Source organism: Hevea brasiliensis, chromosome 4 (assembly GCF_030052815.1).
Source record: "Hevea brasiliensis isolate MT/VB/25A 57/8 chromosome 4, ASM3005281v1, whole genome shotgun sequence".
NCBI classification, from domain to species: Eukaryota; Viridiplantae; Streptophyta; class Magnoliopsida; order Malpighiales; family Euphorbiaceae; genus Hevea; species Hevea brasiliensis.
In genome coordinates, this window is record NC_079496.1 from 48,979,552 (window position 1) to 49,005,414 (window position 25,863).

A 25,863-nucleotide genomic window follows, 5' to 3' on the forward strand; every position below is an offset into this window, starting at 1 on the left:
AATTTGGTCAATTGACCCCGAGAGCTGACTCCTGACCTAATTGTCAAATAAAATCGGAGAAAAGAAAATTTCGGAATTCAAAATTAAATTAAAGAACTAATAGAAAAAAAAGAGGAAAAATCAAAAAGTAAAAAGGTGATGACATCATGCATGACCTCATGCATGATGCCATAACTAAACTAATTAATTTAATTAATTAATTGAAAATTTTGTGGTCTTCCATAACTAAAATAAATAAAGAAAGAAAAAAAAAGTAAAAATCACTTCTTATTCCTTCCATCTTGCCGCCCCATCTTCCTCCATAACTCCCATGAAATTTTTTTTTATCTAAGCTTGCATCTAAGCTTAAATTCTTTCACCCAATTTACATAACTCCCTTAAAATACCCCCTAGAGCTTGTTATAATAATTTGAGAAGAAGACTACAAGAGGAAAGAAGGGCTAAGAGAGAGATTTGAAGCTTTAAGTTGAGGTTAGTATGTTAAACTCCTTATTTTTCCATTTAAATGCATAATTAGTGGTTGAAATGAGCTTAGATTTATGAAATGAAATAAAAATATGGGGGAAGGACCATTGCTGAAATTCGTCCAGCTTGGAGGGAGTATGATTTTGTATGGCTTGAGGGTTTTGAATGAGTTTAGAAACCTTACTTAGTTGAATGATTAGCATTAAAACCATTAATTGTAGTTAAATGCATGAGATGAATGAGTTAGGGTTTGAATGTTAGGGTTTGTGAACCAAATTTTGGAGAAATGCTTAAATGATGACTTTGACCTATTGTGAGGTGAAAAATGGTCAATAATGACCAAAGGAGATGTGTGGGAATTGTTGGAATGGAAGTCCAATTCGTAGGGCAAATGGTCATGCTGCTGGCAGCATGACCAAGCCAACTTTGAAGGACCAAAACGGAAATTTTACAAGTCCAATTGATATGCCACCAATTGGGGATGAAAATAGACATAAAATAACACAATTTTCATTAAGGAACCATGACCAAAAACTAACCAAAACTTAGTGAACCAATTGACCAAAGTGAAATGAGAGCAGGCTGCCACTGCACAAATTGACTAAATGAACATTAATTATTCATTTGGTCATAACTCAAGCTAGGAAGGTCAAAATGACCTGAAATTTTACCCATAATTAGATAAGATATAGATCTAAAACTTTCATGAAGAACACCAACCCAAATTATGTCATTAACCTAATCAAATGATTGAGCAAAGTTGAGTTACTGAACCTGCAAAACTGCAGATTTCCATTTAAACAGTAAAGTTCCAATGGCTATAACTCTCTCTAGCAAACTCTGATTTAGGCGTTTCTTGAACCGATGGAAACCTAAGACATAGTAGAACATTTCGTATGAAGGAAATTAGACCAAATTATGGACGTAACTTGATCAAATTACTGCACGAAGTTGGATCAAAAATCTGCCAGAACCAAAATTGCAGCATGAACAGTGGACGTGAATAGTAATTGTATTTTGGCTATAACTTGAGCTACAAAACTCCAATTGGGGTGATCCAAAAATGAGAATACACTTAAGACAATAAGGAACATTTTCTATGAAGGAAGGTTTGCCAAATTCCAACAGTAAAAGGACCAATGAAACAGTGCAACTTAGGACTCCAAAACCGAAAATTGACAATTTTGCCTAAAAGACCTAAGCTTTGAGAAAATGACCAAAACCAACAAATTTAATGACCAAAATGTGGTATGTGGGTGAAGTTGGAGTTCTCATACCTATTAAGCCTTAGAAAGTCAACTATTTGACTTGAATAGTGTAGTGAATAGTAAACCGAAACACAAAAATTTCGAGAACGTCGAATTTAACACGCTAGAACTAGGTAAATGTGAAGCTAAATTTATTTTGGATTTGTGTTAAGTTCTAGTACTGAAACATTGTAAAATTGTGTGTTTCAGTTGAAAAAAATATCGGGAAGGAACCCGAGGAACCGAGTCGAGGCTAAGGGACGACTCGCTTGAGGTTTGTGCACAACATCATTATGCTTTAAAATTCATTGATAAAGTGAATGAAATATGCATTTTACTTTTGCTTTGAATTGTTGAAAGTATTGAGACCTTATTTATGATGTTTTGATTTAAATTGTAAAAGTTATTGTGTATATTTGAAATGACAATGTTTAGCAAATTGTTAAGATAAGTTTTGAAACCACAGTATCATGACCATATATTTGAACACCTCACTAGCATGACTAGTGGGGGTAATTAGTTTCGAATTTTGATTCCTTCTCTGGAGAAGTGTTGAGGTGTGCCAGTAGAAGAGGATGTGAATGGATATCCATATATTTGAGCTAGCTAGCCTTGTGATGTGATTTCTCTTTAGCCTTTGGCTATCGAGATTCTATTTGTTTCGAATGGCATGATATAACTGTGGGTTTTATGAAATGTGTTTTGATACTTCGAAATGAACGTGGTTTGCATTAAAATCTCATAATTCATGTTTTGTGTTTAATGCTCATGTTTAGTCAAATTTTTTAATAAATGTGATTTTATTTTTGCATAAAGATTATTTTAGTATGTTGTGCACCACTGAGTCCTAGTACTCAGCGATAGCTTTTATTGCTGTCGCAGATACAGAGGCTAGAGGAGCAGCAGACTGAGCTGCTAAAGATTGAGGATCATTCAGCCTAAAGTCTTCGGGTATAATTTATACCCTAATTGTAAATATTTCTTTTGATGTATATATTGCACATAAATGTATGGACATGTACAAATGGGTCTTGAGCAGTTGTATAAAATTTGTATAAAGTTGTAATATATATTGTAGTTTGAAATTCTCTTAATGTAAATTTTGTAATGATCTATTTAAATTGTTTTGTTTCTAATGAAATATGAATGGAACTATTTTATTTAATTTGAATGAAATGATTGTTAGTATTTTGATGATCATTGGATACTGGATTTGAAATGAAAAGTTGATAAATGTGTTGAGAACTTGATTGAGATTGCGTATGAAATTGAAGCAGTTGTTGAGAAAATTTTTAGAAGTGCTTTTTACAGGTATTTGAAGATCTATTTTCTCAAAATACAGAGGGAACTCTGTCAAAATTTTTATAAAATTTGCCGAAAAATAAAATGGGCTAAAATTTCCAACTAGCTTTCAACTTAATTACATGTTTAAAATACTTATTAGAAATGCCCAGCACTTATCAAAAATAAGAAAATTGTTTTAAAATCCCTTGTAGGGTACTTAATGAGTTATCGGTAGGTGAAGTTCGGTAGTTCATTAGGTATTCTATGGGATCATGTTATGCCTTACAGAGGGGTAAGGTGTGACAGATTATCATCATCTTCAACCTCAAGCAAAAACCAGCCGAATTGTCCTCCATGAAAGCTCCCATGGCTGAACTCCCTCCATCACCATGCACCATTGATCAAGCCATCCTTTCCACTTGGTTCCATCATTAAAGCTTGCCTACTCACCTTGGGGAAGATATTGGCAACAAGAAAAACAAGATTTGGTAAAGTTTAAAGGAAGCTCCAAAAGTGTAAGTGTCCAAATCTTCTCCCTTGCTTTAGTAAACCTTGTGTTTAGGTTGAGGTGAGTATTTTGGTAAAGAGAAATGAAGAAAACATTGATAAATGAACTTGTCCATTTTTGGCAGCTATTAATATTTGTTGTATTTGAGTTTTTCTTACCTCTAATAGATGGGAATTAAGGTCGATTAATTCAAATGGAAGTTGTAGTAGGTTAATGTCCAAGTATGTGCATGTTAGTGCTTGAATTAAGGGTTTGAAATGGGACGTTGATGCTTTGGCAAACTGCCATGTTTGGTAGCCTATAATATCATGAATTTGTGTGTGTAAATATGAAGTTTATTAATGAAATATGACAGTGTTAAATTGTGGGCATCATATATAATTGATATTGAGGTATGAGTATATGGAAGTGTATGTGTAATATTGATATTGAGATATGTTGAATTTTGGTGGAAGTGAATGTTGAACTTGAATAGTGTATTGTGTGCATTGAGCACTTGAGTGTTCTGCCCAAAATGTTTGCTGGAATTGTGTACAATATATATAAAAGTGCCATTGATTGAATATTGAAGTATTGGAAGGAGGAGGATTGTCAAAATTGGAAGTGTGATGTTTAAATGTAGGTTGTGTATGTTGGTAGCACTTAAATTAGGTCATAAGTGCAAAACTATGAACCCAATTGGTATGAGGCCAATGGGGGGTGAAACTAGACACCAAATAAACCAACTTGCATGCAGAAATGTTGCCAAAATTCTGCCTAGAAATTGACCTTAAAAATGACCAAATCTGGAATGGCAACCTTGCAACCCAGATTTTTGACGATATGAACAGTAATCATTAGGATGACCATAACTCACTCAAAACAGGTCCAATTGACCCGAAATTTTTACCATGGATAGCATAGACATAGAGCTACAATTCTTATGAAGACACCAAAGCCCAGAAATGGCCAGAACCAAGTCAAATAGCTTGCACAAGTTCAGGTACCAAAATTGCCAGAACTAAAAGTGACCTAAAATTGATCAAATTTTGCACTAAAGGTGCAATCTATCCAGCTTTAGTAAATTGTCCATATCTTGGTCTATACAACTCAGAATGACCTAAAATTTTACCTGAGTGTAATAAGACACAGAGCTACGATTTTTCTTCTTTGACCAGAAGCTAAAGACTAATGGAAATAGGACTTTAAGCTAGACCAATCTAGCACACAAAAATTGAGAATTTGACATTTACATACAATGATGCTTAAAGTAATTTGGCAATGAATGCCAACTTGTAAAAATGGTAAATTGCACTATATTGGCATCATATTAAATTACAATTTGTGACATGTTGATGCCAGAAACAACTTATCCATAACACCTAAAAAGGTTAAAATATGCATTGACTTATGAATTACATAATAGCTAGTAAACTCTAAAAATTGAAGAATTAAACAATTAATTTATTATGTGCCCTAGTTTCCCTAGTTGACTAGTTTGGATAGGTTGGCATGCCAATAGGATTCTGACAGCTGTTCTATAAATGGCTTTGTGCCATACTATGTTTTTACGGCATATTATATCGCACTGTGACTTTAATAGCCTATAGCTATACATATTGTGTATTTATACTTGGCTTGTCGCCAGATTGACTATATGGCTTTTTAGCCACACTGTTGCGCACCAGGAGACACTTTGTGACCGATGGTCTAACGGCTCGAGGTACTAGGTACCCAGTGCCAGTACATCCGTTTATCCAGTCTGGCCAGTGTATAGGCTACACGGGCAGTAATTCAAGTACTATTAAGTTCAAATAGCTAAATCCAGTCTACTGACATACCGCACTACCAAAATTAGCAAATACTGAAATGTTAGCAAATAAAAGTAGAAACAACAATTTTAAAGAATACCGATGTCATAAATTCATTTACTTTATTTTAGTGTGTATTTCTTTATATTTGGCACCACTAAGCAAAATTGTTTAGCGCGTTGCTTTTGTAACGCGTAGGTATTGGAGACACAGCTGGGGAGCCCAGCAGACCTATGACCGGTTGAGACATCAGATCTGCACAGGAGTCCAGAGTCATCTGCACTGCATTGCATACATGGTAGGACTTAGGATATCTTTTATTTTATACTTCTGTTGTATTTTTGAAATTCGGCCCTGTATTTTGTAATATTATGAAAACTCTAAAGTTTGTAATATTTTGTACATATTAAATAACATGGAGATTTTTTGAATATATTTAAATTATTATGGACTGTATTATGGAACTGTTTAATGACTGTAAAAGTCTATTGACTTTACTGAAAAATCGAGACTGTGAAATAGTTAAGATTTTGATATTATCATATTAAACTATTTTTTAACAGGTTTGGAAGGACAGTTTGTCCGAAATACAGATGGCACCTTGCTAGATTTCTATTACCATTTTTGAAACACTGATTTTATTAAAGTATAAAAATAATATCAGCATAATATGAATATTACATAAAAGACTTCTTAAAAATCAAATTGAGATTAGGAAATGAGTTGATTATAGACTAGGTGCTCCGACACGTTGTGTAGCATGCCTTGTTTGGCTATACTGTTGATGGGTAAGGGGTGTTACAACAACCTTAAACACTTCTGATATTTCTGCAGATCTGGACTCCAAAATCCCAGCCTAATATCCTCTGGGCTTTATCTTCAGTAACTGCGCGAGGACACAAATCCATCGTGCTAAGCATTACTGCTTAGTGGTGCGATAATATGACACAGAAAATAATATACAAATGAAAAAAAGAAATGGATTATACTTTGGATACTCTAGAATTTAATCTAATTTAATATAATACTTCTAGTATCAACTATCTTTCATTCTAATTTATTCCTATTAAGAAGCAATTTATTCCTAAATTCATAGTAGTAATATACTTATATCTCTTTTGCAAATCTTTTTATCATTTCATTCAATACTTTCTAGGTTATCGCAGATTATTTCATAATAATTAAATTTTAATATCATTCCAATTCATTTCAATTTTTTCTACTAAATAACTAATCTAATTTATTTTAAATATTATTACTCTTTTATTTAATTGCTAATATTTTCAGTTCCTATTATTCTTAACTCATTTCAATAAATTTCACTGCCCAAGTAACCTATGACAGGCTGACTAAACTGGATAACAGGTCATTGGCACTGAACACCATGGTGCCTCGGGCTGTCATACCATGGGACGTGAAATGCGGAACGTCAACCACGTATGTAGTCAAAATGGCGAAAAAGCCATGATAACATATTGGTATGGCTAAGAGCCATGATAACATATAATCGGGCATAAAAGCCATGGGTACAGGCATAAAGCTACGAATACAGGCATAAAGCCTTACGTAGTACTGGTAAAGCAATACCCTATTGGCATGCTAATCTATCCAATCTGACACTGAAGGAGCGAAAGCATAAAAAATATAAGTTTAGATCATTGAATTCAAAAATTTATCTCCTAAGGTCTCATGCATTATGCAAGATTTATTTTTATCTATTTGAATTCAATGATAAATAGCATATTAAAACTCTTTTAATATATTTTTGAATCTACATTTGCTATTTAAGATTTTATAATTAACAAATTAATTCATTAGAATCCAAGATTAGATCAAGAACAAGGGCACTAACCTTTGATGCACTGCAGTTGTGTTTGTCACCTTTGGGATGCGTCTAAGACACCAGATGTTGTCCATCTAGCTTATCCACACTAAGATAACTAGTGGTAGCCCCTTAAACAGCTTCTCAAGCCTTTCAAATTAATTAGAAAATCAGGTTTTGCCTTTAGAGAGATTATAGATGTATACAGGACACTAGAAATGATTTCTAGTATTTTTAATTCAAGAGAATGTTGGCAATTCTCTTTGAATTGATAAGAGATGAAAAAGAAGAGAAGGGAGAGATGCTTTGGGTGGCGGCACTAATGAAACAAATGGCAGATTGTATTTTTTTCTTTTCATCCTTTCCCTTATATAGCTAGGTCATCACTTAAAACCCTTGCCACATGTCACCTTCTAATATGCTCTTAGTTTAATTGACCCAATCACATTGTGCCAAGTGTCAAACTTAAATTTAATCTTGACTTTAATCATCTTACATGATTAAAAGACAATTGGCAAGCTTATGTGTAGTGCCATGTGTCACCATCTCATGGTGCCACATGTCACCCTGTGAAATAACTGAAATACCCTTGTGTCTTAATTTTGAGTTCTGAACCCAAAATAATTAATTCTCTTCTTCAAATCAATTTATATCAAATATAAATTAATTAATTAATCTCGATTAATTAATTTCTCATAATTAAATTCATATTTAAATACTTTAAATATAAATTTAACTTGTACTATACATCCAATAACCTAGATTTGGTTTCAAGCCATGCTAGGCACTTTGCCATTTAATTACAAACCAAACCTATTTAATTAATCAATTAAACTCTTTAATTAATCAATTAAACTCTTCAACTAATTAATTAAATCACATTTAACTTGGTGATTACTTGTGTATGTGTGTGACTCACTAGGCTCATCACTAATTGGCAATGAGACATGATATCAACTCTTAATATCATCAAAATTCTTTCTTATCATAAATGATTTCTCTAAATCATTTTATGCACCTCATAGACTATGGTTAACACCTAGCATAGCATACCATGGCCACCCAATTAGTAATAAGGTTTATCTTTAAATGAAACTATAATTATATATTACTATGCACTAGAATCTCTCTGTTACAAAATCCCAATTCAAGCTGGAGTCATGGTTTATGTCAAACCCCATTTGCTATGAATATTATGTTCTTTTTTAATTCCAATTCTTGATTAAAAGGATTTTCTTATCAGAAACTCTTTTCTGATTAAATCTATCTTTCCTGACCAGGAACTTGAAACATTAAGAACAATTAAATGAACATAGGATTTTATCCCTATTTACTTAGGGTAACAAATTCCATCTTGATCAACACCTACCTCCATATATAACTATTAGGAGTCAACACATGCCCATATACCCATACACAATACCAGTATGAAAGCAGTATTGTAACACCCCTATGTTCGGTAGTGCGTTCTACTATTTTGACGACCAGTGTCTGTTCGGACAGCTAGAATGTCTAAAACTACACTTAAATGTTAGTGAGGAGACATAAAATAATGAAATACAATAAAGCAAAATACAAGAAAACGAAGGAAAAATAAGACCAATGAAATGTAACTGAGTTAAACGAGCCAAAAACCGTAGCGATGGGTGACCGTACCGGGAAGTTGCGGCGTAGACCGTTGACTAGCCCTGGACCGTGGGAAACCCTGAGAAATATTTCTAAGACTTAAATAAACATCTATTGAAGTATAAATGACATTGAAAATGTCAAAAAAAATTAATAAATTAGTACAAAGAGAAACAAAAAAATCGAGAAACCAATAAAAATCGGTGTTACAAAAAAAAAATGGAAATACAAACCGAATATGGGCATTTTGGTCATTTGACACCCTGAGTTGCCTTTTGACCTAAATGTCCATAAAAAATAAATGATATTAAACTTTGAAAATATCATAAAAATTAAAATTGTGGTATATAATAGAAATAGTGGAAGTTGGTGGCATAATTGCAAAATTAAGAAATTTTGGATTATTTAAATAATTAAGAAGGTTAGTGCTCCACTAACCATGCTTAAGTGGCCATGTATAAGCCTTCTTGGATAGAAAACAACCTCATCTTCAACTTCTCACCATTCAGCCGAAACCAATTTTCCATGGAACTCCATGGCCGGCCACATGTTCTTAGGTCTAAAACAGGGATGTAGATCAGTGGCAGAATATGAAAGGGAGTTTTCTCGCCTGAGCCACTATGCAGGAAGTCTCCTTTCTACCAGCAAGGAAAGATGTAAGAGGTTTGAAGCCGGCTTGAAGCCTAGTCTGAGACTATAAGTGGTCAAATTCAAACATAATAACTTCTTTGAGCTCATTTCTCAAGCACTTAAAACATGCCCAAAATAAATTAAAATAAATTAATTAATTTACAATCCCAAAGAAAATAAAAGAAATAAATACAATCACATTGGTCTTTTATAGTCCATGATCATCCATCATGCATATCACTATTTAACAATTAAATAAAACATACATACTTAAATTAAATTGAATATCTCATATTCAACTTAAAAATCCAGATTTGAATATGATTCAAATAAATTTAAAAATTCAGATTGAATCACATTCAAACAACTTTAAAAATTCAGATTTGAATCACATTCAAACATTTTTTTAAAAATCAGATTTGAATCACATTCAAACATTTTTTAAAAAATCAGATCTGAATTTTATTCAATCAATTTTAAAAAATCAGATTTAAATATGATTCAAACAACTTTAAAAATTCAGATTTGAATCACATTCAAACAACTTTTAAAATTCAGATTTGAATCACATTCAAACAATTTTTAAAATTCTGATTTGAATCATAATTTAATTGTGTGATTAAAATTACTAATTAAACACTTTAATTAGTCAAAGAATAGGCCTTAGATCATACAACAATTGCAGAATTAAAAGCCAAACCTTGAACCACCCATGGTAGCTAAACCATGCGCACCATTGATGATTTTTTCTTTTTTTTAAATATGCCGCCACCTTGCTTTGCAACCAGCAATGATCTTTTGATCTCATGATCAAACACATAATTAAATCATATAATCAACAATCTAAATGGCAAATATAGTGGCTCTGATACAAACTGAAGGAGCAGAAGCGTAAAAAACACAAGTTTATACCATTGAATTCAAAAAATTTCACCTAGGGTCACATGCATCATGCAAGATTTATTTTTATCTATTTGATTTCAATGATAAACAACATATTAAAACTCTTTTAATATGTTTTTGGATCTGTATTTGTCATTTAAGATTTTAAAATTAATCAGATTAATTTTAGAACCCTAGATTTGAAGGAACGGAAGCGTGAAAACACAAGTTTATACCATTGAAATTCAAAATTTTTCACCTAGGGTCACATACATCATGCAAGATTTATTTTTATCTATTTGATTTCAATGATAAACAACATATTAAAACTCTTTTAATATGTTTTTGGATCTGTATTTGCCATTTAAGATTTTAAAATTAATCAGATTAATTTTAGAACCCTAGATTAAATCAAGAACGATTACACTAACATCTTGATGTCTTTGCGTGTCTGCGCCTTTGAGATTTGTCTTGAGGACACGGATGTTGTCCCTCTAGCTTGTCCACACCAAGAACACCTATGGCAGCCCTTGAATAGCTTCTAAAGCTTTTTCTATTAATTAGAAAATCAAGTTCTGCCTTTTAAGAGATTAAAGATGTAAACAGGACACTAGAAACAATTTCTAGTGTTCTTAATTCAAGAGATTGATGGCTAATCTCTTTGAATTGATGAGAGATGAAGAAGAATAGATGAAAAACCTCAAAGTGGCGTGACAAAGGAGAGGAGTGGCTGCTGGTTGTATTTTATTTTCTCATAACAACACTTAAATAGCTAGGTTAACACATTAAACCCTTGCCACATGTCACCCTTTGATTAGCTCTAGGTTTAAGTGACCCAATCACATTGTGCCAAGTGTCAAACCTATATTTAATCTTGATTTTAATCATCTTACATGATTAAAAAATATTTGGCAAGCTTATGTGTTATGCCATGTGTCACCATCTCATGGTGCCACGTGTCACACTGCAAAATGACCAAAATGCCCCTGTGTCTTAATTTTGAGTTCTTAACCCAAAATAATTATTTTCTTCTTCTAATCAATTTATATCAAATATAAATTAATTAATTAATCTCTATTAATTAATTTCTCATTAATTAAATTCATATTTAAACACTTTAAATATAAATTTAACTTATATTATACATCCAATAATCTAGATTTAGTTTCAAGTCATGCTAGGGACTTTGCAATTTAATTGCAAATCAAACCTATTTAATTAATCAATTAAACTCTTTAATTAATTAATTAAATCATATTTAAATAGGTGATTACTTGTGTATGTGTGTGACTTACTAGGCTCATCACTAATTGGCAATGAGACATGATATCAACTCTTAATATCATCAGAACTCTTTGTTACCATAAATGATTTCTCTAAATCATTTTATGAACCTCATAGACCATGGTTAACACCTAGTATAGCATGCCATGGTCACCCAATTAGTAATAAGGTTTATCTTAAATGAACCTATAATCATAAGTTACCATGCACTTGAATCTCTCTGTTACAAAATCCCAACTGAAGCTGGAGTCATGGTTTATGTCAAACTCCATTTGCTATGAATATTATGTTCTCTTTTAATTCCAGTTCTTGATTAAAAAGATTTTCTCATCAGAAACTCTTTTCTGAATAAATCTATCTGTCCTGGCCAGGAACTTGAAACATCAAGAACAATTAAATGAACATAGGATTTTATCTCTATTTACTTAGAGGAACAGATTCCATCTTGATCAACACCTACCTCCATATATAACTAGTAGGAGCCAACACATGCCCATATACCCATACAGTACAAGTATGAAAGCGAGATCAAACTCAAACTACCTATGTACAAGATAACTGTGCTATCTCAGGTCTAAAGATTATATGCACTGATATGATTTATGACAAAACATTGACAAGAGTAAACTCCATGTGCTTGTCATAAGTGTCACTGGTTCGGCCTACTTATCATTTATAAGTGCCTATCATGTTTGTTATATGGTATGAGACTCACCATTCCATCTTCTTTATATCTCATATAAATAACTTGGGAACAAACATGAATACAATCTTTCTGGATAAGTCATGTCCTTATTATGAAGTATCCTCGATTGTGAACCTATTTATGATACTTTGTGCTAGAAATATTGTCACTCATATTCTTAACAACTTAAGAATAATATTTCTAACAAAATATCAATGGACCTTTTCTATTATACATAAATATATTATGTAAACGGAAAAGTGAAAATGCCTTTTATTAATAAAAATATGTACAAGAAACGTGCTAAATGATATGCTCTAGGGCATACTACTAACAAGATTAAATCAAGAACGATTACACTAACCTCTTGATGCACTGCAGCGTGTCTGCGCCTTTGTGATTCGTCTTCAGGACACCAGATGTTGTCCCTCTAGCTTGTCCACACCAAGAACACCTATGGCAGCCCTTGAACAACTTCTAAAGCTCTTTCTATTAATTAGAAATTCAAGTTCTGCCTTTTAAGAGATTAGAGATGTAAACAGGACACTAGAAACAATTTCTAGCGTTCTTAATTCAAGAGATTGATGGCTAATCTCTTTGAATTGATGAGAGATGAAGAAGAATAGATGAAAAGCCTCAAAGTGGCGTGACAAAGGAGAGGAGCGGCTGCTGGTTATTTTTCTTTTCATAACCACACTTAAATAGCTAGGTTAACACATTAAACCCTTGCCACATCTCACCCTTTGATTATATCTAGGTTTAAGTGACCCAATCACATTGTGCCAAGTGTCAAACCTATATTTAATCTTGATTTTAATCATCTTACATGATTAAAAAACATTTGGCAAGCTTATGTGCAATCCCATGTGTCACCATCTCATGGTGCCACGTGTCACACTACGAAATGACCAAAATGCCCCTGTATCTTAATTTTGAGTTCTTAACCCAAAATAATTATTTTTCTTCTTCTAATTAATTTATATCAAATATAAATTAATTAATTAATCTCTATTAATTAATTTCTCATTAATTAAATTTATATTTAAATACTTTAAATATAAATTTAACTTATATTATACATCCAATAATCTAGATTTGGTTTCAAGTCATGCTAGGGACTTTGCAATTTAATTGCAAACCAAACCTATTTAATTAATCAATTAAACTCTTTAATTAATTAATTAAATCATATTTAAATAGGTGATAACTTGTGTATGTGTGTGACTTACTAGGCTCATCACTAATTGGCAATGAGACATGATATCAACTCTTAATATCATCAGAACTCTTTCTTACCATAAATGATTTCTCTAAATCATTTTATGCACCTCATAGACCATGGTTAACACCTAGCATAGCATGCCATGGCCACCCAATTAGTAATAAGGTTTACCTTAAACGAACCCATAATCATATGTTACCATGCACTAGAATCTCTCTGTTACAAAATCCCAACTCAAGCTGGAGTCATGGTTTATGTCAAACTCCATTTGCTATGAATATTATGTTCCCTTTTAATTCCAGTTCTTGATTAAAAAGATTTTCTCATCGAAACTCTTTTACGAATAAATCTATCTGTCTCCGCCAGAACTTGAAACATCAAGAACAATTAAATGAACATAGGATTTTATCTCTATTTACTTAGAGGAACAGATTCCATCTTGATCAACACCTACCTCCATATATAACTAGTAGGAGCCAACACATGCCCATATACCCATACATAGTAGAAGTATGAAAGCAGTATCAAACTCAAACTACCTATATATAAGATAATTGTGCTATCTTAGGTCTAAAGATTATATGCACTAATATGATTTATGACAAAACATTGACAAGAGTAAACTCCATGTGCTTGTCATAAGTGTCACTGGTTCAGCCTACTTATCACTTTTAAGTGCCTATCATGTTTGTTATATGGCATGAGACTCACCATTCAATCTTATTTATATCTCATATAAATAACTTGGAAACAAACATGAATACAATCTTTCTGGATAAGTCATGTCCTTATTATGAAGTATCCTCGATTGTGAACCTATTTATGATACTTTGTGCTAGAAATATTGTCACTCATATTCTTAACAACTTAAGAATAATATATCAATGGACCTTTTCTATTACACATAAATATTATTTGTAAACAGAAAAGTAGAAATGCCTTTTATTAATAAAAATATGTACAAGATACATACTAAATGATATGCTCTAGGACATACTACTAATAGTTAAATGGTGTAAATGGACTTTGGAAAATTCTGTGTTATAGTGTGCATATTTAGAATGGTTACAAGCTGTCAAAATGACCAAAATGTGTTGTTAAATATGTTAATGGTAAGGTACAAACCAGAATTGGCATGAAGGAAGTAATTTGGTAAGTGTTGAATATGTAATTGGTAAGTGATGAGGAGTGTGTAGTAGGGCAGTGTATGTTTTGGCTTAGAACCTTTAGTGTGTGACTTCAATTGGTATGAGATCAATTGGAGGTGAAACTAGGCACAAAATGTGCCAACTTTCATGAAGGAAGCTTGCCAAAATTCTGCCTAGAAGGTGACTTGAAAAATGACCAAATCCGGATTAGTGACTTAAAAGCCTAAAAATTGACCATTTGAGCAGCAGTTAGTGTTTTGACCATAACTTACTCAAAACAGGCCCAAATAACCTGAAATTTTTACCATGAATAGATTAGACATAGATCTACAATTCTCATGAAGACACAAAAGCCCATAAATGGCCAGAAGCAAGCCAAATAGCTTGTATAAGTTTAGGTGCCAAAACTGGCCGAACCAAAAGTGACCTAAAAATGACCTAAGCCTACCATTTTAGTGCATTCTATCCAGCATTCGTAAATTGACCATATCTTGGTCTATACAACTCAGAATGACCTGAAATTTTGCCCCGTGTGCAATAAGACATGGACCTACAAGTTTTTAGTTTGGACCGAAACCCGAAAACTGAGAGAACTCGGTCGTCCGGGTAGGTCAAAATAGTACACCGAAATCCGATAAATTGCAATAAAATGCAATACACTTGGAAATGAAATTGGTAACATATACCAACACTAAAGGGCTATAAAATATGACATATTTGTAACATTAGAATTGACTCACTTAGAATGCATCAAGGGTCAACATTATAGGTTGACTAATGAAATGAATTGAAGGGAATAGTACCAAGAAAATTTAAATATTGGATTTTATTGTTAGAAATAAGTTCATTAAGTACTGAAATACTTTAAATTGTGTGTTTCAGTTGAAAAGGATATTGAGAAGCATAAGGAACACTGAGTTAGGGCTAAGAGGCATATATCAGAGGTTTATGCACAATACTTTTTATATTCACTGCTTTTACTAGAAAATTTATTGGGAGAAATGAGTTATAAATAATTTTTTACTATTTTGGCTTTGGGAATCTTAATTGAAAATTATTGTGTTGCCTACTTTGCAAATGGAAATTTTGACATAAAATATGATTTGTGGTTTGTATGAAATATTTAAATATTGTGATTTGGAATTGTTTTGATTCACACTTGGCATGACAATATTACTATGTTCCTCCTCCATTTATGGGGTGAGTATGATTATATTGCTCCCTCTTTGACTTGTCAGTCTGAGATGAGTGTGGATGAGTTCTCATTAACTAGCTAGCTTCCTCCCTCATTGATTTCGATTATTGGGGTGAGTGTGCTTTGTCGTGATGTACACACGGCATGTTCGAAAAAATTTGTGTCATGGCCTAAATTGTGTTATTGATTGGCAAAACTGTATTACTCAGTTATTTGGTCAAATTGTGTTATTGATTGACAAAATTATTCAAAAAAATTTGTGTCATGATATCAAATTGTGTTGTTGATTGGCAAAACTGTGTTACACAGTTCTTTGATCAAATTGTGTTATTGATTGGCAACACTGTGTTATTCAATTGTTTGATCAAATTTGTATTATATGAGCTTTGAAAAATTGTGAATTGTTTGGATTGTAAATTGTCAATAAAATTTTTACATACCACATTTTAAATTGTTATTGTGCACCACTGAGTAAATTTTACTCAGCGATAGCTTTACATTGCTGTCGCAGGTAGACAGACTGACAGAGCAGCAGACTAGGCTGCTAGTGCTACATTGAGAGTTCATCGAGTATATTAAGTATATCATATTTTGAATTTTGTATTGTAATGTATGTTCACTGTATGTATATATTGTTCTTGGTTTTGAGCAGTTGTAAATTAAAATTGTAAATTAAAATTATACATTAAAATTATACATTAAAGTTGTAAACTAAAATTGTAAATTATTTTGCCTTGTAAAATATTGTGATATATTTCTTTTATCTCAGCTTTTGAAAACACAGGAAAATTATTGTGGATTTGAGTTGACAAATGTTGAGAAACTTGTTGTGTTGACAAGATATTGGAGTTTGGGGATTGAACAAAATATTGTAAGTGCTTTATATAGGTTTTCGAAGAACTGTTTTATTCAAAATACAGATGGCACTCTACCAAAATTTTTACAGAAATTATTAATACCTCAAATGTGTTATTTGGTTTCATTTCAGTTAAAAAAAATTTTTTAACACTTGTAAATAGTGCTCACCACTGTAAAAAGAAGTAAGAAAAGGTTTGAAATCCCTTGTAGTGTATTTAATGGGTTATCAGTAGACAAAGTTAGTAATTCATTAAGTATACTATGAGATCATGTTATGCCTTACGGAGGGGTAGGGTGTGACACGTGTTGTATACCACGACAAGGCATACTCACCTCACTAATCGAAATCAATGAGGGAGGTGGCTAGCTAGCTAATGAGAACTCATCCATACTCACCTCAGACTAGCAAGTCAAAGAGGGAGGAATATAGTGTATCTATCAGAGCACTTGCAGGCGTTATGTATCGCCATCCCTGCAAGCTCCTGAGTTCACGCATTAGACTTCCCAGGAATCGTAGGCGTTACGTATCGCCGTCCCTACTTTGCTCCGATACCACTAAACACAATTTATCTCAAAATTTCTATTTGCAAAGTAGGCAACATAATAATTTCCAAATAAAATTCCCAAAACCAAAATAATAAAAAATTATTCATATCTCATTTCTCCAAATAAATTTTTTGGTAAAAGCAGTGAATATAAAAAGTATTGTGCACAGACCTGGTTTGAGTCACCTCTAGGCCTTGACTCAATGTTCCCTATGCTTTTCAATATCCTTTTCAACTGAAACACACAATTTAAAGCGTTTCAGTACTCAATTAAATTGCTTCTAACAATAAAATCCAATATCTAAATTTTCTTAGTACTATTCCCTTCAATTCATTTCATTAGTCAACCTATAATGTTGACCTTTGATGCACTCTAGGTGAATTAGGTTTAATGTTACCAATATGTCATTGTCACACCCTACCCCTCCGTAAGGCATAACATGATCCCGTAGTATACCTAATGAATTACTAACTTCGTCTACTGATAACCCATTAAATACACTACATGGGATTTTAAAACTTTTCTTACTTCTTTTTACAGTGGTGAGCACTATTGACAGGTGTTAAAAATTTTTTTAACTAAAGTGACACCAAATAACATATTTGAAGTATTAATAATTTCTGTAAAAATTTTTGGCAGAGTGCCATCTGTATTTCGAATAAAACAGTTCTTCAAAAACCTGTAAAAAGAACTTCTAATATTTTTCTCAATCTCAAACTCCAATAACAGTTCAACACAATAATTTCCTCAACAATTGTCAACACAATTCAACAATCAATTTTCTAGTGTTTCCAAAAGATGAGATAAAAAAAACATGTCACAATATTTTTACAAGCCAAAATAATTTATAATTTTAGTTTACAACTGCTCAAGACCAAGTATAATATATACATACAGTGCACATACATTACAACAAAAACTACACACTATGGTATACTCGATATACCCGGTAAAATCTCAAAATGTGGTACAAGCAGCCTACTTTGCTGCTCTGTCCGTCTGTCTACCTGCGACATCAATGAAAAAGCTATCGCTGAGTAAAATTTACTCAGTGGTGCACAATAACAATTTAAAATGCTGTATATAAAACTTTTATTGATAATTTACAATTCAAACAATTCACAAATTTTCAAAGCTCATATAACACAAATTTGATCAAACAATTGAATAACACAGTGTTGCCAATCAATAGCACAATTTAGGTCATGACACAAAATTTTCCGAACATGCCGTGTGTACATCACGACAAGGCACACTCACCCCACAAATCGAAATCAATAAAGGAGGAAGCTAGCTAAATAATGAGTACTCATTCACACTCACCTCAGACTGGCAAGTCAAAGAGGGAGGAATATAATCACACTCACCCCATAAATAGAGGAGGAACATAGTAACATTGTCATGCCAAGTGTGAATCAAAACAATTCCAAATCACAATATTTCATACAAACCACAAATAACATTTTATCTTAAAATTTCCATTTGCAAAGTAAGCAACACAATAATTTCTAAATAATATTCCCAAAGCTAAAACAATAAAAAATTATTCATAACTCATTTCTCCAAATAAATTTTCTAGTAAAAGCAGTGAATATAAAAAATATTATGCACAGACACAATTTAAAATTATAATGTTCAATTAAATTTTTAAGTAGAAAATGAGAAATCAAAGTTATTGTGCACAAACCTCTGATATATGGCTCTTGGCCCTGACTCAGTGTTCCTTATGCTTCTCAATATCCTTTTCAACTGAAACACACAATTTAAAGTGTTTCAGTACCCAATGAATTCATTTATAATAATAAAATCCAATATTTAAATATTCTTGGTACTATTTCCTTCAATTCATTTCATTAGTCAACCTATAATGTTGACCTTGATGCACTCTAAGTGAGTTAATTCTAATGTTACCAATATGTCACATTTTATAGCCCTTTAGTATTGGTATATGTTACCAATTTCATTTCCAAGTATACTGCATTTTATTGTAATTTATCGAATTTCAGTGTACTATTTTGACCTAGCAGAACGACCTAGTTCCCTCGGTTTTTGGGTTTCGGTCAAAACTAAAAAATTGTAGGTCTATGTCTTATTGCATGCGGGGTAAAATTTCAGGTTATTCTGAGTTGTATAGACCAAGATATGGTCAATTTACTAATGCTGGACAGAATACATTAAAATGGTAGGCTTAGGTCATTTTTAGGTCACTTTTGGTTCGGCCAGTTTTGGTACCTGAAATTGTGCAAGCTATTTGGCTTGGTTCTGGCCATTTCTGGGCTTTGGTGTCTTCATAAGAATTGTAGATCTATGTCTAAACTATTCATGTTAAAAAGTTTAGTTCATTTAGACCTATTTTGAGTAAGTTATGGTCAAAACACTAACTGCTGCCCAAATTGTAAATTTTCAGGCTTCCAAGTCACTAATCCGGATTTGGTCATTTTTCAAGTCACCTTCTAGGTAGAATTTAGGTAAGCTTCCTTCATGAAAGTTGGCACATTTTGTGCGTAGTTTTACCTTCAATTGGCCTCATACCAATTGGATTCACACACTTAGGGTTATAGGTCCATTTGCACATTGCCTTCTACATGGTTTCCAAACACTAAACCAACACACATTCACCAACTACCTCTTCACTTCTCTATACCATTCTGCATTTGACACTAACCAAAACCATTCAATTCTCTACATGATAGGTCAACTTGGACAGAATATAACCACTTCCAAAATACACCAAATGCAGTCACAATTCACAAGTTCAATCCCAACAATATATACATATAAATACTTCTAATTATCACACAAACTTCCATCATCAATTTACATACCTATCACTACTATTCCACACACATATATGCTACCATTCTTTTGTACAATATTTCAACAACATTTCGTGAATTTGAACCTTACCAATTTCCATTTTGAGGCTGCCCAAAAATTACACATACACATTAACTTCCTTTTTTACTTTTCAAGCTTACAAATCAAACTTTATACATGAAAACCAACTCCAATACATTTAAACACTTAATTTAACATCTCAACAACCAGTTACATGTAAAGACAAGCTGTACATGATGAAGTTCCATGGCTGCCAAAATGCTCCATCACCAACAATTCATCAAACCTCAAAAATTCTTCCATAATTCAACTACCCACAACCTTAGTTACACTTTTAATGAAACAAGAATTGAAAATAACCACTTACCTCTTTTGGAATTCTTCAAAACTCCACCAAAACTTATCTTTCTTGCTCCCTTATTGCTGCTCAAGGTGTGTAGTCCAACTTTAATGAAGAAGCTTAGAAGAAATTATGGCTTAAAGTGATGTGCATGGAGCTTGGTTGAGGTATGGCAATGGAGGTTTAATGGTGGAAATGGTTTCAACAAGGTGAGGAAATGTTGAAGATGATATGAAATCTGCTCACTCCAGCTTATATAGGTGTCCCAAGGATTGAGTTAGTGGAGCACTTAGGTGAATTTTAATGTTTAATAATCCAAAGTTTCTAATTTCCCACATTTTCCTCTTATCTTTTACTATTTAGATTATATACTTCCATTTTAATTTTCATGCTATTTTCAAAGTTTAATATCATTTATTTTTAATGGACATTTAGGTCAAAAGACAACTCGGGGTGTCAAATGACCACAATGCCCCTATTCAGGTTGCATTCTCGATTTTTCAGTAACACCGAGTTTTGTCGTTTTCTCGATTTCTCGTTTTTCTTTGTACTAATTAATTAACATTTCTTTGATATTTCTAATGACATTTTTACTTCAAAAAGTCTTTAATTATGTCTTGAAATTAAATTCCGAGGGTTCCCTACAGTCTAGGGGTAGGCTATTGCCTGCGCCGTAACTTTCCTGTGCGATCACCCATCGCTGTTGTGTTGGCTCGTTTAACTTAGTTTCATTTCATTGCTATTATTTTTCCTTTGTTTTTCTTTTATTTTCTTTTCTTGTATTTCATTATTCTATGTCTCCTCACTAACATTTAGATGTAGTTCTAGGCATCCTAACTGTCCGGATCGACACTGGTCACCGGAACAGTATAATGTACTAATGAACATAGGGATGTTACAGTCACATTTTATAGTCCTTTAGTATTGATATATGTAACCAAATTCATTTTCAAGTGTATTACATTTTATTGCAATTTATTAGATTTCGGTATGCTATTTTGACCTAGCCGGATGACCTAGTTCCCTCAGTTTTCGATTTCTGGTCCGACTTACAAACTTATAGGTTTATGTCTTATTGCACTCGGGGCAAAATTTCAGATCATTCTGAGTTGTATAGACCAAGATATGATCAATTCACTAAAGCTGGATAGATTGCACCTTTAGTGCAAAATTTGGTCAATTTTAGGTCACTTTTAGTTCTGGCAGATTTGGTACCTGAAATTGTGCAAGCTATTTGACTTGGTTCTGGTCATTTCTGGGTTTAAGTGTCTTCATAAGAATTGTAACTCTATGTATAAGCTATCCATGATAAAAAGTTTAGATCAATTGGACTTGTTTTAAGTGAGTTATGGCGAAAACACTAACTACTACCCAAATGGTCAATTTTCAGGCTTTCAAGTCACTAATCCGGATTTGGTCAATCTTAAGGTCAGTTTTTAGGCAGAATTTTGGCAATATTTCTACATGAAAGTTGGCCTATTTGGTGTCTAGTTTCACCCCCCATTGGCCTCATACCATTTGGGTTCATAGTTTTGCATTTATGACCTAATTTAGGTGCTGCCAACATACACAACTTGCACAAGACAATTACACTTCCAATTTGACATTTCTCCTCCTCCTCATGACTTCATTATTTATTCATAGCACTTCTACAAATATTAAACACAATTCTAGCAAGCATATTGGGTAGAACACTCAAGTGCTCAATGCACACAATTCACCATTAAAGTCCAACATTCACATCTACCCAAATTCAATGTACATCAACACTTATTTTGCACATACACTTCCATGGCAATTATACAAAATGCCCATAATTCAACACCATCATATTTCATTAATAAACATCATATTCACATACACAAATTCATGATATTATAGGCTGCCAAACATGGCAGTTTTCCAAAGCATCAAGGTCCCATTTCAAACCCTTAATTCAAGCACTAACATGCACATACTTGGATATTAACCTACTATAACTTTTATTTGAGTTAATCAACCTTAATTCCCATCCATTAAACATAAGAATAAGTCACTAACCATGCATTTTCATGGCTACCCAAACTAAGGTTCACCAATACTCAATCATTTCCTCAAATTTTCTTAGCAATTCAACTTACCCAAAGCTCAACACAAGGATTAGTGAAGGAAAATGGGATGATTAAGCACTAACCTTTTTTGAGCTTCACCAAAACTTCATCAAATCCTCTTCTTTTTGCTTCCAACATGCTGCCAAAAGTGTGTGTGCAAGCTTTAATGAAGAAACCAAGTGGAAAGGAGGCTTGAATCATGATTGCATGGTGGTGGAGTGAGGTTTGGCCATGAAGGATTTCCATGGTGTTTCTCTCGGCTAGTTTGTTTCCAAGGTTGATGATAAACATTTGTGTCCCAAATTGGCTTATATTTGTGTCCCAAAATCTGAGTTAGTGGAGCACTAACCATAAATTAATGATTTAATTACTTAAAGTTCCATAATTTGTACATTTGCCTCATTTCTTCCACTATTTATATAATGTACCTCATTTTTATTTTTCAGGACATTTTCAAAGTGTAATATCATTTATTTTTAATAGAATTTGAGGTCAAAAGGCAACTCTAGGTGTCAAATGACTAAAATGCCTCTCTTCGGGTTGCATTCCTGATTTTTCAATAACACCGATTTTTATCAGTTTCTTGAATTTTTCGTTTTTCTTTGTACTAATTCTTTAATTTTCTTCGACATTTCTAATGTCAATTATACTTCAATAAGTCTTTAATTATGTCTCGAAACTTAATTCCGAGGGTTCCTCGCAGTCCTGGGGTCGGCTGTTGCCTGCGCCATAACTTCCCTGTGCGGTCACCCATCGTTGCGGTGTTGGCTCGTTTAACTTAGTTTCATTTCATTGCCATTATTTTTCCTTTGTTTTTCTTGTATTTTCCTTTCTCGTATTTCATTATTTTATGTCTCCTCACTAACATTTAAATGTAGTTCTAGGCATCCTAGCTGTCTGGACAGACACTAGTCACCGGAATAGTAGAACGCACTCCCGAACATAGAGGTGTTACATTTCTCCTCCTCCCTCGCCCCCTTAAAATAAATTTCGTCTCGAAATTTTTACCTGGCATCAGTTTCTAAACAGCTGTGGGTGCTTTCTACTCATCATCAATCTCCAAACTGGCATGTTGTGCTTTTAACTCATGTACCATGGACAAAGGAGAAACTCTGAGACTTTCCATAGACTTGCGACTTAAGGCGTCAGCCACCACATTTGCTTTCCCTGACTGATAGTTTATTAAGCAATTATAGTCTTTAATCAGTTCTAACCATCTCCTCTGCCTCAAGTTCAATTCCTTCTGGGTGCCCAAATACTTCAAGCTCTTGTAATCTATGTAAATATAGCATTTCTCCCCATACAAATAGTGTCTCCAGATCTTCAGAGCAAAAACAATAGTTGCAAGCTCCAAATTATATGTTGGGTAGTTCCTCTCATGCAGTTTTAGCTGGCATGATGCATAAGCAATGACATTCCGATCTTGCATCAGTACACGGCCTAACCCATTATGAGAAGCATCACTATAAACTGTGTATTCTATACCCAACTCAGTTTAACGTACTAGTGTTCTGCACTTTTTCCCTTACAGTGTTTCATAGGGTGTCGTTTTTATGCTAGCTTGACACTTATTATTGTATACAAATTCTGTTAGTGGGAGGTATCTGTCCCATCTCCCCTCGGATTCAATGACACAAGTTCTCAGTATATTCTCGAGGGATTATCACATATTGCAGGTTATTATTATCATTTCATTTCATTATTTATAGGAACTCAAGGAGTTTCAGAATTTACCTGAATTACTCGTTTCAACTGTCCATCCGTCTGAGGATGATAAGTTGTACTGATATCTCTAAGCTTATAGCAATTACGGTGGTACAGGTAGTTCACATTAATGGAACCGAGTCACTGACTCTAGCTACCTTATAAGTGTAGTCGTTCGATAGGCTAGTTCTGAAGTTTTAAATTTCTGACTAGAATTTTCACATTTATTTCCCATAATAGTACTCTATTCGGTTGTAACTGTGTCAAATTATAGATTACTTACAAATATTCTTAATTTATTATACCACGAGGAAGCACGTAGCTCTATACAATAATCCCATGTTGGTACTGTAATCTGCAACTTATAATACAAACATCGAGAACATTACATAATCACTACATTATGACCTCATGGACTAGGTTTTCTAACATCTTATACGTACACTTATTTCCTTCCCTATCTTTTAAAGTCATATCGGTGGTCTCTTCATGTAATTATTTAAATTTAAAACTCATTACTTATATTTATGCTCAAGTAACCTATCAAAGCACTTGCAGGCATTACGTATCGCCGTCCCCTCAAGCCCCTTCTCTGTCTTTGGTGGCAATTAAGGGTACCTATCAAAGCACCTGCAGGTGTTACGTATCGCAATCCCTGCAAGCCCCATGATACTGATATTCATTGTCTTTTAAAATCATATCAACCATATATTTTCAATCCATGACTTTTCATGTAGGCAGTACCGCTATCTGTAATCCCTAATTGGTATACCAATCGATCCATACAATATACATAAGCTTAGGTTTACTTTGAGCAATTGAGCATTATCAATTGTTTAACAAAATCTTCATGTCCATGTATTGTGGAAAAGGTAGGTCCCATATCACTATTTCATGTGATTTAGCATGTAGTGATAATGAAATTTCCATATCAATGTATAGTGGGACAGTGGGTCCCACATACCTATTTCAAGTAATTTAGTATATAGTGACTTAGTAGGGATAAGCCAATAATATTTTTCAAGAACCTTTCTTTAGGTTCAATTTTGAGATTTTAACTTTGCATATCACTTTGGACAGTTTATAGCCATTGTTTGGCCCCATTTCCTAAAAGGAAATTGTTCTTTTATGTCTTGCTTTTATTTTCCAGATGATTATACGAGCTCTGACTCATAGGTTTCTCCCTCTTCTCTATTTCACATTGCCCTTGTGGGGTTGGGTTTGTACTTGGGCTTGGGCTGACAGATTATCAACCATTTGTTGAAAGAAAGTGGGCCATTTACTGTGCCATTTGTGTAGTAATTTGTATAGGTGGGGCTGATAAAGTTGGACTTCTGACTCTTTGAGGGGCTGGGGCCTCACCTTGTACTTTCACCATCATAGACTGTTCTATTGTCTTATTCTTCTCTTTCATATCTTTTCACAGGATTTTCTATTTCTTATACAACCAACACAAGGAGATTTCTCTCCATTAGATCATATTTATGAAGTAATGTACTGTATGTATCAAACATTTGAGCAGTTGTATTTACCGATAAAAAGATTTCAAATCACAGTTCAAAATTTACTTTAAAACCATTGCTATGATACCAATAAACATGTCACACCCTACGCCTCCGTAAGATGTAACATGATCCCATAGTATACCTAATAAATTACCAAACTTCGTCTACTGATAACCCATTAAATACACTACAAG